The 15,379-nt window shown below is 38.2% G+C and overlaps 1 protein-coding gene across 1 annotated transcript in view; it reads right to left on the bottom strand.

The window, feature by feature from the left end:
* Positions 1-15,379, bottom strand: part of LOC139717051 (uncharacterized) — a 129,805-nt gene that overhangs the window by 58,413 nt on the left and 56,013 nt on the right. The window lies entirely within an intron of this gene.

The raw sequence follows: 15,379 nt of genomic DNA, 5'->3' as shown, positions 1-15,379 counted from the left end.
TGGAAAGAAAGCACAAACTCAGGAAAAGTGTGAACTGAGAAAAGAGGCTCTGAAGTACAGTGTCTATTTAAGCGCTTAATCTTTACCAAACCGTGCTGGCTGTGCGGTGAATGGGACAAAAAACAGGAAGTAAACTACCAGAGTAACAACAATGAAGAGATTATCAGATTAAACTGAAATTGAGCATGCCTCATTAACACATTCTGTCCATAATCAATGCCAACTTTTAAAGCAGTAGTACCATCCTTTCAAAAGTTATTCGAGTTCAAAGTGAAGAGTGTGGACAAGGTATTTCAGAAATGAAAAAGGGATTCTAAAGACACACCTAATCACACTATTCTACCAGAAATGTTCGAGATAAACTGCTTAAAAAAAACACACTTTCCTGCCCGTTTTATGATACCAAATTTTAGCATAATGTAAAAGAAGACCCACTCTTTCAGAAAATATGAAAAAGTCAAGTTCGGCTAGGTTGACCCATTTCACTTATTTTCAGTTCTCACGCAAAATCAGTGTGTGCGACTTTATGTTCGTTTTGAGGTGCACGGTCACATATGGACTTATCGGTTTTTGCGAACAAACACTTCAAATACACCACATCTTCACGTTCATTTTCTGATGCCTTTTCAAACAAATGAAGATACAAGATATGTATCTGAAAGTAAGAATCGAGTTTGAAGTGAAGAATACGTAAAGGCAGGCATCAAAATTGACACCTCAGCAAATATTCAGAGAAATCAGACAAACGTGATTGATGTTACAGATCAATTGAACAACTGTCCTAAAGGCATGTACTTTGTATAAATTTGTATAGCCTCACTGTGAGAATATTTGAGTCATTCTTTTCATGTAGTGCATACTTAACATGTTGATAAATTTTCTCTTTCACTCACAGAGAAATACATTTCCCTTTTTCCTCTTTTTTTCTCTCCTGGAGTGGCTGACATATCTTCTTTCATATCTCACGTGATAATGGAATTTCATATGTTTCTTACAATCCAATGAAAAGATATCCTTTTGGCAACATTCTGTATAAGAAGTATATCCCACTGGGAAATACTAATAGTGCATACCCTTTTCACACCAAGAAATTTTGAATGGGTGTGCCCCTTGTGCACCTGTTGCATTCCTTCAATCTGAAAGGGGTCTCCTGTTGAACCCACCTCTACCAGACTGATGAGTTCAAGTATTCTGCCTGATGGTGAAGTGAGCACTATTGGAATGCATAAATAGCAATTTTTTAATCTTTTTTTCTGGGTAGAGAGATGGTTCTAAAACTATGCTCTGTGGTTTTAATTTTGCTGTAAACGGTAGTTGTGATTACAAAGTTTTGAAATGTGATTTTGAAATGCACTGTGGAGGTGTGATTCTTAGAAACAAGGTTATGAAAGTTATAAATGTATTTATTTGAAACATGGTTTATAATAATGATGTCATAGTTGCTCATGCCCTGTTTGACCAATCTAATTGCCAAAGGGACATGCTGCACATAATGAGATGCAGAATGGCACAGTCCGAGCGAGCCAGAAACATGCTCGCTATAAACTCTTATAAACGCTCCTCTGTCAAACCATGTTTCAAATAAGTGCTTCTAAGAATGCAAAATCATACAAACGCAGCCTTTGCACTCCAGGTACTGTTTAGGTTGCATGCACTCAGGGCTAGCTGGCTGAGGGTTCAAATCTTTTTTGCTTCTGATTTTTTTTTTTTTTTTGGCTGCAAGTGTGTACACAATTCATCACTGATAATGATTAGGATTCTCCATGTCAAACCAACAGGACTCCAATGGGTAACTTGATGGGGGTTAGGTCGGTCTGAACGGGGCATTCATTATCTTCAATAAGCTTCATGAATGTTTGGTGTGTAAAATGAGTAACAGTGGAGTGACTTATGTTCTGTTTTCTGATAAGACATTCCCACAGGAACGAACGAGAGAATGAAACAGCACAACATGCTGTAAAGATATCCCTGGCAGAATGCCACATCCTCTAATAATATCCATTTTTTCCACACCAGAATGAGTGAGCTAAGCTTTTTCTTTTTGTATCTAAGTTTACTATTCATCTGTCAGATGACCTTTTTTCCTTCATCCTCTCATACCATCATTTCAAAGGACAGAGGGGTTACTATCCAACTTGCTCCTCAGTTGTCAGGAAGTAGAAACATCTTTTTTTTCCTTCTCTGCTTCGACTAATTCTAAGAGGAAGCAACTCATTTTATCCTTGGCATCACAGCCTCCACTTTGTCATAATTCTTAAGATTACCAAGCAGTGTGTGTCACATCAGTTCCTTTCATCCCCCTCCCCCTCCCCTTCCCCCCTCTCCCCTTCCCCACTCTCCCCCTCCCCTCCTTTTCATAGAACTATCCTTCTCTCAAAGGTTGCACACGGTATTTTTTTTTTTTCAGGAAACCAGTGTGCCAAGATCCATTTTGTATGCAAAATAGAATTAAGAGTTGTGCTAACAAAGAAGGCTGTGAAACATATAATGAAATACATTCAATGTCTCACATACTAAACACAGAACATAGACAGACAGACAGACAGACAGACAGACAGACAGACAGACAGATGAGTAGACAAAATACAGATAGGTGAAGAGAGCAAAAGGAGGGATTAGGGGAGAGAGAGAGATTAAAGAAATGTGCATTCACATGCCATCAATTTGTCAGTATTTATAGAGATAATGCCCTTTCCATGTCTCTACTCATCAGAGTGATATGTTCTACTGCAGACTGGGTCCATTATAGAAATGGTATGAAAAGTATGCGACGGTCATCTATTCCAAGTCGCAATGAATCACTTCAATAATTAGATGATCACTCCACCTGCCTCCAAGAGCCCCTGCCATTCCAGTGAGTCAGGGGGGATACTCGTTCTTAATCTCATTCCATTTGTCACTTTGACAAAGCTTCATGATTGATTACTTTCCAACCGACATAAAGTGCATTTATCTTAAAGTTTTCTGAGGCAGAATCATGATCCTATTAAAGCATGATTGAGGCATTTTCAGGTGATAGATATTCAACACAATTAACCGTGTTTTCAAACGCATTTAGAAATGCCATTCTATAAGGGGCATTTCAAAATGTGTTTGAGACCATGATCGCCTTTCTGAGAGTAGATAAGTGCAACACTTTTTTGAAACGCATTTATATCTCTGAGCTGCCAAGGTCAGCTTCCACGCAGCATCCAACCTGCAAGGTAACAACACAGGCCTCAGTTGACCTCTGCTTCCTGGGTTGAACTGCTCAAAGCAGTGACAACACTCAAATCGAGATTCTACGCGAATAATGGGTAGATAAACGTGGCACCATCAGAATCACGTTTCAAACCACATTCAAAAACACCATTCCAAATGCATTTTGAAATGTTATTCTCTCTCTCAAGTTAGATAATCACAGCCATATCCATTTCTAGCTCCTATGCTTGGCCCTCTCCCTATGCAACTTATTGCCATTCACTATTTGAAGTCCATGCCAAAGGGACTTGAGTATCATTTGTAATGATTCCTTCTTTCTGTACAGCATACAATTGTCCTCTATCTTTAGCAGCCATAAAAAAGACAGGGATACTAGATATTCAGGGTGTATCAACCAATATACTGCCCAAATTCAGTTCAACTCAAAAAGTGACTTTCTAATTAAAACTACACTTTTACTGATACTATATGTCACATTGTTAGTGTTAAAACAATAAGACCCTGTGCATGGAAAAGGAGTAGCTCTTATTTACATGAAATGAGGGTGGACAAAGCTAGGGGTACTTGGAAAGAATATATATGTCTACCTGTATGTTTTATTGTTACATGAGAATCCCAAGAATGCTTCCTTGTAAACCACAGGGGATGTCTGGCACATTTATCAAAAATAGAAAGAGTTCAAAGTGATGTTATCAGTCTCTATAACTCAAAAGGATGCCAGTTTAAAGGACAAGTCCACCTTCATATACATTAGGATTGAGAGAAGGCAGCAATATTAGTAGAACACATCAGTGAAAGTTTGAGGAAAATTGGACAATCCGTTCAAAAGTTATGAATATTTTAAGTATCTGCACAGTCACTGCTGGAAGAGAAGACTACTACAGTGTATGATGTCACATGCGTATACCAATATAAGGAAAATAAAAAGAGAATTTCACAAAACTTTACTTTCTGAATAAAGTGCACATTTCTTCGACTTGCTACTGACGTATGTTAAGGGTAATATTATTCCCCCTGCCTTCTGAAAGAGAGAAGTCGAGTGTTCTTTTGTTATGCGAGAAAAATGGAAATATGTTGAATTTTCTTTATTCTTTCTTTATATCGTTGTACTCATGTGACATCACAAGCTTACTTAATTTTTCATCCAGCCGTGACTGAGCAGAAACTTAAAAAATTCACAACTATTGAACGGACTGTCCCATTTTCCTCAAACTCTCACTGCTGTGTTCTACTAATATTGCTGCATTCACTCCACCCACATGTCTATGAAGGTGAACTTGTCCTTTAATCAGTTTTAGATGCAGGCCTATGTCATTGTTATACCAGCAGCTATTCATCCCCATATGAAATTTCATCATGAAATCATGGTATGCAGCAAACAGTGGGCACCCAGTTCAGTATTTTATCATGAAATTGTTTTTATAGTAACTATTTCATAAGGGATATCAACCAAACACATTTGTCAGGTATTGGTGGCTTAAAGTCACCCTTAAAGCATCATCCAGGAAAAGAATCATCGCTAATATCAGAGTACAATTGTAGAATGACAAGATCACTCAGTTTAACAACCTTTACTTCTGACCCTCCTGAGACACTTTGACAATGCTATAAAACTTTTTCATCACCATTACCACATTAGAAATTTCTACATTATGGAAAGATGTTCTAAATATATATCTGGGTCATTCCATGGGGTTGGGCCTGCTCTAGATTTTCATGTTGTGCAGGGAATAAAAGTCATATTCTGAAAATTTTATCAAATAATTGCTTGTGGTTTGTGGTTATTCTTGGAGAGAGATGTGTGAAGAATTATTTGATGAATAAAAAACAAGCCTGTGTACAAATTTATTTTGTCTGTGACTGTTTCATTGTTGATGTCTCATGGTTTTTTTGTGGTACCAGTTGTGACAAAAATATATGCCATTTTCATGGCAATGTAATACAGAAATACACAACCTTTCAGCATTATGCCTATCATAATTAAGAGAGGCAAGGTGACTTCTACAAAGACTATAAGGCACATAAACATGTGTCACAAAATAAGAACACCAGAGCATCTTGAAGCAACCTCATACCGATGTTACAAACGAAGTCCGCGGCGATTTTTGTTGTAACATCGGTATTGCATGGTTTTACATACACTTATAATCATAATATGATCAGAAACTTGATTTCTATAATTAGACTCATATTTTAGGAGTATTATTGTCCAAAAATTAGCATCAAAAAGCTCCAAATAAAAGAGAAAACACAGAACATATTACCGTACTTCCGTCCGAAGTCCGGCCTCTTCGTGTAACATCGGATAAGAAAGTCGCGCTCGCGACAAAAAGAAGAGCTACTAACTTCAGCAATCGTATTTACGTCACTGGCAGTACTTCCCCAACGGCGGGAAGACCACTTACAGCCCGTTCACACCTACCTGGACGGCGCAAGACCCGTTTTTCTGCTGTAGTCCGTGTTACATCGGTACGTGAATTTCGATGTTTCCGATCGGGAATTTCTATGTTTCCGATGTCAATCAGTAAGCTTGTACGCTATTTTACGAAGTAAATAACTTTTGTCACATTTTGTAAACTGTATTGGAGGAAAAAAACAATATTAAAACCACTAAACTGGCCAAATATACGGTGGACGATGATGCTGTTAACACGCTGTAGTCCCACATACTGAGATATTTGTTACTTGTTCATGTTCGTAATTGTGATCGCCAAATTTCCCCTTTTATGCCCGTCTCTGCAAAAGGAGCATGTGTTCCTCTCTTAGAAAACCGTACAAAAGTATGTCCAGAGTATCTTCACGGCAATATAACATTATTTTACCTCCCGATTCTTGTGAATTTTGGACCTTACTTATGTCATTCGTATCTACCAAGTAGATGTGCTGAACGTTAGTACGGTACTATGAAGTTGGAATACGTAGACGTCCAGACTGCGTCTGAGCTAAAGAAAGAGTTTGCCCAATTTTGTTGTTGATATTTTGGGAATTAAGAGCTGTTAGACTCTTTCTCTTGAACAGATTTACAATGTCAGTGTTTTCCTTTCAAGATTTCACTGACCTGTTAATAGTGTTAGATGGCTTTACGGTGCTCTGATGAAGCAGTACATGGGTTCACTGTTTCCATTCCACGTTCACCCACTGTAAAGTCTCAAAGCTAAAATGCCAGTTTCGTATTCATTTTGGGTAGGTAATTGGTAGGAAATAGTTCCATGTGTACCGCAATCAAAATTGGCATAATATTGGTCTATCCTATCCTAAAAAGAGGGCAAAAATTTTGAATTTGATGGGGATTGAGTACCGTAAAAAAAAAAGGGGGGGGGGCCTAGTATTTTGTTTAAGGTCTATTTGGAATAGGACCGTAACCGTAAGCTTAACCCTATCCCTAACCCTAGCCATGACACTGGGGGCAGCGCCCTGCCCTTGGCCTTGCTAGCTTACATAGATGTGAAAAAAAAATTAGCGTAGAATATGAAAATGATTTTTTACATGCTATATTATTATTAATATTATTAACATTACTGCTGTACATCATTTTAAGCGTAACCCATATTTTTTTTTCTTTTTTTTTTTTTGGTGGACGGTACACATGGAACTGTAGCCAACTGGTATGACAAGAGGTAGAAAGGTAAGCAAAATTGTCCAAATTATTTAATTCCATTCATATACACAGATACATCAACAGGAATATAAAGAGTACACAGACACAAATTTTCTGTTAATTCTTTCATTTTATTTCTCTTCACACCTTTTGTCCAGTTTGTCGATGAATCTGCCATGGATCCTCCTCTGCCGCCGCTACGTGATTAAACTACGTGAAAGAGTGAAAAGGGCACAGCCACAGCACTCCACAAACAGAGAGAGGAAGCTGACAAAGCAACACCAAAGAAGAGCGAACATAACAAACTAGACAAAAAGAAAACTGCACGGAGGGAAAATGGACATTGTAGAAAAGAGCAGAAATTAGCTTCAAACAAAGAACATGGAGAAGACAAGAAAACTTGTATGATTTCTCTTTATTAGTTTTCATAGTTGAGTTGACAGTTGATGAAGTTGTTAGTCAGAGTATATAAGGTCATATTGTGTAAGGCTCGACATCATTCTTCTTCTTATTATTAAGTCTACCTTCTTTCATACCAGAGTTACAAAGAATTGAAGTCTGTGTAACATAGGTGTTGTTCCAAAGGTATACAGCAGGTATAATTCCAAAGAACTGTTACATTAGTGTTATTCATGGGAACATACATAAAGTCTATGTGTGTAGGTTTTAACATCTGACACCACAACAAAGAAAATCAGTTGATATGTCGTAATGTACCTATGTTACGAAGACATACTGTCCGTGTAACATAGGTAGTATACTGTGGACAAGGTTGTAGTACGAAAACCCCTGATGATAACAATAAAATCATGTTTTCACTTGAATGTCCATACAACTCACTTGCCTCGACTGTAGTTTTTTAAAGAATATTGTTATTGTGTCACTCTTGAGGAAAAAGTTAAACCTTTGGTTAAAATTGTAAATGGTTTGTAGAAAAAACATGTTAATAAAAGTGTTTTGCAGTTGATATCAGAATGGACAATCTTACTAATAATGATCTCGTGTGCCTGTCAGATAACATGTTGATGTGTTATGGTGGAAAAAAACTGGGATATGTTCATTGTTATCATTTCAGAACACAAAATTATTGAGGATGTCACAAAATGAAGTCCATGTAACGTAGGTATTTGTCATACCTGTTTACCCATGCTGACTGAAAGTGTGCAAAGTAATAAACAGATTTCTAGTGGAATAAGTTGAAGAATGGGAGTAACAAATCAGGGGGAAAAAGAAAATTTCAATTTACCCAACTTGAATTTTCAACTTGTATGTCACAATTTCAGTCCCAACCCCATGGAATTACCCATCTCTCCGTTTCAAAATCATTTCACTATCACATTTTCCCAATGAATTTCAAGGATTTCGACACATGTCACCTAAAAAAAAAAAAATGGATGGATGGAGATGAGAAACAGGGCCACAAGAATGCAGCCACTAGGGGTATTCTACAGTTTATCCAGGTCTGGGGAATTCTAGATGGAAGGCAGATAGAGCAGTCATACATATCAAATTTCACGGAGTGGGTGGTAGCAACATCAGTTGGTGACATTAGGGGGCAACAAGATGGATATCACATCCAAGCATTGTTACACAATGGAAAGAATTCAAGTGCTATATGGTAATACACTGTGCGTGAGCCTAGACTGCAAGACTACTACTGTTCTCAACCCAGAAAGAAACTTATCATGAAAAACTGATGAAAGAGTCCTTTTCTTTTTTCAATGTATGATTACAGAGTGAGTGATGCATAATGTCACTTTTTTTCTAGGGCTTCTTTAAACAGTCACACACCAAAATGGGGGGGGGGGGGGGGGGGTTCTATAGAGCGACCTGAGAGGCTTTAACATTCTATTGTCAGAACATGAAGAGATATTGTGTTTTCAGAGAGCCTCCTCCACAGTCAGGGAAACTTGGTAGCTCTGACAATGAGGGGGAAAAAAGATTTACTCTTCTTTGCGAATCCAGAATATTCGATTTGAATTTTGAGACTGCCATCATGTAAATGCACAAGGCAAACAGGTGTCCACTCAACAAAATTTCTTTATTTCACAAGACCTAATTCCTTCAAAAAATGTTATCATTCATAGCAAGCACACTGCTTACAAAAGGATTGCAGCCACTAATTGTGCAACAATTCTAATTCATGATAACTTTAGAGCAATCCCTCTGGTAACCATTGGTAATAACCTTTGCTACAAAGGTATGCACAAGATTATAAGTATGCTAGTACACCAGTTTATTGCAAAGCCTGAATATTAAGCCTTCACTAGCTTTTAAATGAAAACAAAAATCATTAAGAGAGAAATCATTACTTAATATGCATGGTATATGCAAATCATTCTTTTTGTGATATTATGCCAATAAGGGCTACAGCAAATGGCACAACCAGAAAACTACCAAAGGCAGGTAAGTATATCAAACCCCTAAATACCATCATAAACATCGTAAGTTGCCACTGAACTTTATATTCTGGTTGCAAATAGTAATGGCCCAAAACAGGGGCCATCACCAGGTTAGGTTTATCCACGAGCTGGCGTGACACATCCTTGTGAGTTGTGCCTCTTTATCTCCAAAGAGGCACATTTGGAATAAAACTGAACCTCATGGTTAGCCACCAGCACACAAAAGAGCTTCGGTCACACTGGCAAAACTTCTCAAAGTTGTAGTTCTCGAATTTTGCTAGAAGTGTGATCGCTAATGTTTGCAAAACTTCTTACAAAACTTCCGATGGAGCTTCCCACTCAATCTAGGGAAATTTTCTGAACACCAGCCTGCAAATCATCTTGAAGTTTGCGCAGTCTAAATGTGACCCTGCACCTCAAAACAAACAAAAAGTCGCCAGACATTAATTTTTAGTTAAAACCTTATTGTGAAAGAACAGACTTTAAGCTTTAAAATGATGTATAACTCAAATCAAATGGACTCTCCTAACCTATCTAAATATTGGAAAGAAAGCACAAACTCAGGAAAAGTGTGAACTGAGAAAAGAGGCTCTGAAGTACAGTGTCTATTCAAGCACTTAATCTTTACCAAACCGTGCTGGCTGTGCGATGAATGGGACAAAAAACGGGAAGTAAACCACCAGAGTAACAACAATGAAGGGATTATCAGATTAAACTGAAATTAAGCGTGCCTAATTAGCACACTCTGTCCATAATTAATGGCAACTCTCAAAGCAGTAGCACTATCCTTTCAAAAGTTATTAGAGTTGAAAGTGAAGAGTGTGGACAAGGTTTTTCAGAAATGAAAAAGGGATTCCAAAGACACACCTAATCACACTATTCTACCAAAAATGTTTGAGATAAACTGCTAAAAAACACTTTCCTGCCCGTTTTATGATACCAAATTTTAGCATAATGTAAAAGAAGACCCGCTCTTTCAGAAAATATGAAAAAGTAAAGTTCGGCTAGGTTGACCCATTTCACTTATTTTCAGTCCTCACGCAAAATCAGTGTGTGCGACTTTATGTTCGTTTTGAGGTGCACGGTCACAAATGCTTGCAGCTGAAATGTCGCAAAGTTTGTCACGTATGTGACCAATCTTTTTCCTGTTTGCAGTGCTTTCGAAGCACTCACTTATTGTGATGTACGTGTGTGCATTGTCTACGTAACAATCATTAGCTGTCAGAGGGTGTACACTTTCTTTGTTGTGCATGCACACAAATAGCTCAAACATCAAAAACTTATCAAGAACTAAACTTCACGAAATGTGGCCGCCAGTAAACGTCCAGAAGTTTTGCCAGTGTGACCGCAGCTACAGAGTTTGTTACATTTGGCTACACTTCCAACCACTGTTTTTTCATGTGCTATTGTCATGTCTTCTTACCTTGGGATATTTGCAAGGTGCCTGGTACACAGATTGCCTCAAGATAAGAAACAATAGTCATCAATTTCAGAAAGAAAAAGAGGTAGAGGATTAAAAATCTCTTTGATTTAAGTCCCAATGCTCTGACTTGCCATGACTCACTGTTACTTAATACCTTCATACAATTGTAATACCTTCAATACCCCATGCCATCATTCACCATGCACCTTGACTGTTATTGGTTACCTTCTGCTTTAAAAGGTCATATATTCCTTTTGCAGATGTCACAGAATTTTGCATGGTTGGAGGATGTCTCTAAACATTGTGTGTGAAATCTTGCAGTAATATACCACAAGAGGTGTTTTTTTTTTTAAGAAATGAAAAATTAACCCCTTGTCACTCAAGGATATGCTCCCTTTAGTACAAAGAATAACTTACTGTTTGAATTTTTTCTGGGTTAGAATAAATTTACTAGAAAATTTAGTATTGTTTCCTCCTTATCATTAACAAGTTTCCAGTTTTAATATTCTGAGGAAAGGCGTGAATTACCTTCTGCTATAATATACCACCTTATTAAAGGAATCTAATTTTCAGGGTTCTAAAAGGGACATATGGACTTTGAAAGCAGTCTAAGTCCTATGGATAATGGGACGAAGAAGAGAAAATATGATATTTGCATTTTCACGGTAAAGGAGAGGTAATAGCAGATCATTTTATTGAAAGCAAAAATAGCAATAATGACTATAATATAACAATGCAGAAGAGATAATGGTAGTCATAGTAGTAGTAGCAGAATCAAGAGCAGTTTATATAATGCACTTGTAACAGTAGTGTAGCACTAGTAGCTACAGTAGTATTGCTAGAACTAGTTACATGTCGTGGCAGTATTGTGTAGTGTTGCAAATAAGTGGTATATTCATTTGTAGTGTTCAGAGTAGTATAACTAGCAGTAGTAGCAGTTAGCAGAAGTACAATGTAGTAGTGGTAGTAGTAGTAGTAGTAGTAGTAGTAGTAGTAGTAGTAGTAGTAGTAGAAGTAGTAGTAGAAGTAGTAGTAGTAGTAGTAGTAGTAGTAATAGTAGTAGTAGTAGTAGTAGTAGTAGTAGTAGTAAAAGCTGTGACAGTGGTAGTAATATGCTAAGAGATAATACAAGTGTACCATGTTCACATCTTCTGTTGATAAGGGAATGTTTTTGTCAAGGTGTTTTATGATAGCCTTGATGCCTTTAATATAATAGCAGTAGTCTTGCTACTGCCACTGAATGTACTGTAAAACGAGGAATGTTTGCTTGCATTTTAATTTCCCGAACTTCGCGAGAGCCAAAATTCGCAAAATTGAAATGCATGCGAAAATTCTTGTCTACGCTATATGCATTAAATGTTAGAGGCAACTCGTGAAAATTTCATGTGGCAAAAAAGGCCGTCGGCTCCAATTCGCGAAAATTTCATGCTGCAAAAATATCACGTTTTACAGTATCCATTGTGCTTTCACAAGTGTGAGTCAATTTAATTAAATATTACTCTAATATTCTATAAAGTAACAGTAGAAAAGGTAGCATCAGTAGTGGAAGTAGTGGAGGTATATTGTAGGGTAGTAATAATAGTACTACTGTAGTACTCAAAGGAGGATTGTAATCCTTGTTACATTTGCCCTTTCTATTACCACCGGTACTGTACTTGATGAAATATATAGGGCAGCCAAATCTCCTGCTTTGCTTTGCGAAATTACAGGAGATGAAATCCGCCCTTGTTTGTGGTGGAGAGCACGCACGTTTCCTCAATTTCGGCACACTCCTTTGGCTCACCCCCTCTCGCTAGATTGATTTAGATAACATGCTTTCTACAATCTGTCATGGCCATCCAATTCCATCCATGGGTAAAAAACACCGACGTTCATTCATGCATTCGGCTAATCGCGGCGCACGGCAACCGTATATACCTCACAGGGACTGACGACATCATGTCTGGCCGAAGGAAAGCTGCCCATCTCGTGGTCAGTGACCGGTTTATTTGCAAGACGCAGACTGACCATCAATCTACTAACTCCCTCTGAATAACAGCTCAGCAATAATCTCCCTTTCTCCAAAACGTAAAATATAAACATCTACAAAACGTAGCAAAGGCAGCGACTAAAGTTCTTTATGTTGCTTGTTATTCTGAATTGCAACATTATTAGAATACGAGGTAAATTCAGGCAAGATGACCAACATTTTGAGGCAACAATTTCTATTTCAGTCAATTTCAGTGATAATTTGAAGGGAAGCAAAGAGGATAATTCATTTTTGGTACAAAGAAGACACAAAAAGACCTTTACTGGAATACAAAGGTAAAGCAAAAGAGAATACTGTAAGGATTGGTAATTCCTTTTGAAATCCTTAATAATTGAATAATTGATTCCTGTGAAACAATTCTATGACAACCATCGAAGATGTATTGGTAACAGGTGTATAGTGAATGTTATGCCTCAGTAGGCATTATAGAGTTGTATGGGAAGGTGTACCACCCACCCATAACAGTAATGGCATGGCTTTACTTGTAAGAAGTCATGCATTTTGATTCTGAACTGCAGACTCCCCATCATACCCTTTTATGTTGTTGTTGTTGTTGGTGTGGGGCATTTTATGTTCAGTGCGGCAACGTTTAGCTGTGTATGTCTCAAAAGGTGAAATCGAGACTGAGGATTCAGCAAAAATAGACCAGTGGGCAACTGCCCACTCCTTTAGTGGACAAGCGAAGTCCGGTGACCCAAGATTTCATTTCCTTCCCGTTGCCATGAAAATGACACATCCCTTAGTCCCACAGCTTTCTCTTTCTACCCTTCTCAGTATTCAATCCCAGTGCACCAAGCTGTTGTCTCCTAGAAGAGCTCCTGGAATGCTTGGCAGAGTAAACTGTCGGCTAATGGCTCCCATTGAGACAAGGAGCCTGCTCAGCATGGAACCCTCCTCGCATGTTACTGGTTAGTGTGGCTTCCTGCTATTTAATAGGTGAGGGAAGTGGCTGGAATACCCCCATACAGACATGGCCACTGTAAGCCTGGCAGGCATGCTGGTGAACTCATATAATGGTGTCGGGTCATCTTTGGACTCCATGGGCTGATGTTCAAATACCGCCTAGCTTCTGTGGTTTCACAGCTAAGAACTAATAATTGACAAAGCGGGCACTTTTTCATCACATCCAAACAGTGCAGGATGGGCTAGCACACTTGTCATTTCAATTGTCAACACATTGCATAAAATACTGTCATCTGACAAGCCGAAAGGCTGTAATTTGGTGGATTTTGTGTTGTCTTTATAGAAGTCCTTTTGCTCCTCAAGTTATTGCTAATACTTCATCATCAGGAAATCACTCTTTGGTCTCTTAAAAAATGATTCCATTTCTATCTTATTAGTGTATTCACTGGCATGTTTATCTCAAGTTGAGAGGAGGTTTGAATGAAAACAAAGTAACAAGATATTCCCAGATCTCAATGTTAACCCATTTCATACTGAAATCTGAAATGCCCATAGACTTAACACACAGGACACCAGGTTCCCGTATGGAACAGGTTAATACTCAATCCATCACATGAAAGTGGATAGGTATTGCAGATCACGCTGACAAGTTAATGCAACATGTGAACTCTCATTGGTTGTACTGCAGTGCATTAGGTTCAGTAGAGCATTGGCACAAGATGTTATGTCGTCAGTCCCTCTAAATTTTATACACATGATGCATAGACTTTAACCATATTTCTACTGTAGTTGCTGGATGAAATGATCTATCATCAACCCGTTGAGGATGAGTTCCGAGGGGTCTATGGGAAATACGTGTTGTAGCAAAATCAGCCCTTCCTCAACAGGTTAAGTGGAAGGGATATGTGCAAAGAAACAATTGATAATGATGCTAGATCTCCAAGGAGATTACCTGACTGAGCAACAAGCTGTGAGTGATTTAGTCATGGATGTAAAAATCAATTCTGATGCAAAGTTTCATTAGTGTGGAAACATGTAGAAATATGGCTCATTAACAATGCTATCAGTCTAGAATAATTGCTTAGTCACAGATTCAAACATTTTCTGCCTGTGACCTGTGAAAACACTGTTATCAAATCTGCAGCACGCACAACAGAAATGATGCATCGCGGGTAACTTTTCTTCTTTTTTTTCAAACTCGCCCCTGCTGGATCTATCCATCGGTCCTTTAAGGTAGCTGTCCCCCCAATTTCTTGGTTGGTGAGTCAGAGAGAAATGGCAGCCATCCAAAATGCTGTCTGCCAACTTTTGTACCTCTGCTCGTGCTAATCCCCATCCTTTCTTTTCTTCTTTTATTTTCTCCCCACGGAAAACCTTAACCCTACCCTGGATACAGGGGGGCTTTCATATTACCGGATGCAGGCAGAGATGATGTTGCCATAGCAGTGACATGACCCGCCCTGTCCTTGATGCTGATATGGCCTGACAACAAAAGGCTTCGCTGGAATAGGAGATGTGGCAAATTACATTCCGCCACACCTTGAAGGGACGGGTGATTAACATCACTAAAATTCCTGCTCTTGGAAATGGAGATTTCCTTGAATACTCACCACTTTAGTTAATGGAGTCATAAACATTTTATGATGTCTCATAAACTGATGAGACTTGTTCTCCAACAAAGCTCATCAATACTGTGTGAGTTGGCTCTAACTAACATCATTTAGTGTGATTCAATCAGAGAGATAGATATATAAGTTGATAAAATAATATATCATACATCCAAATGTCTCCTACCATACTTCTCGATATGTGACCCGCTACAA

The sequence above is a fragment of the Diadema antillarum genome, unplaced genomic scaffold (genome assembly GCF_040938485.1).
Source record: "Diadema antillarum isolate AM-2024a unplaced genomic scaffold, OU_Dant_1.0 scf00000071, whole genome shotgun sequence".
In the NCBI taxonomy this organism is placed as follows: Eukaryota; Metazoa; Echinodermata; class Echinoidea; order Diadematoida; family Diadematidae; genus Diadema; species Diadema antillarum.
The sequence above is the reverse complement of the archived record's forward strand: the minus strand, read 5'-3'. Positions and strand labels throughout refer to the sequence as shown.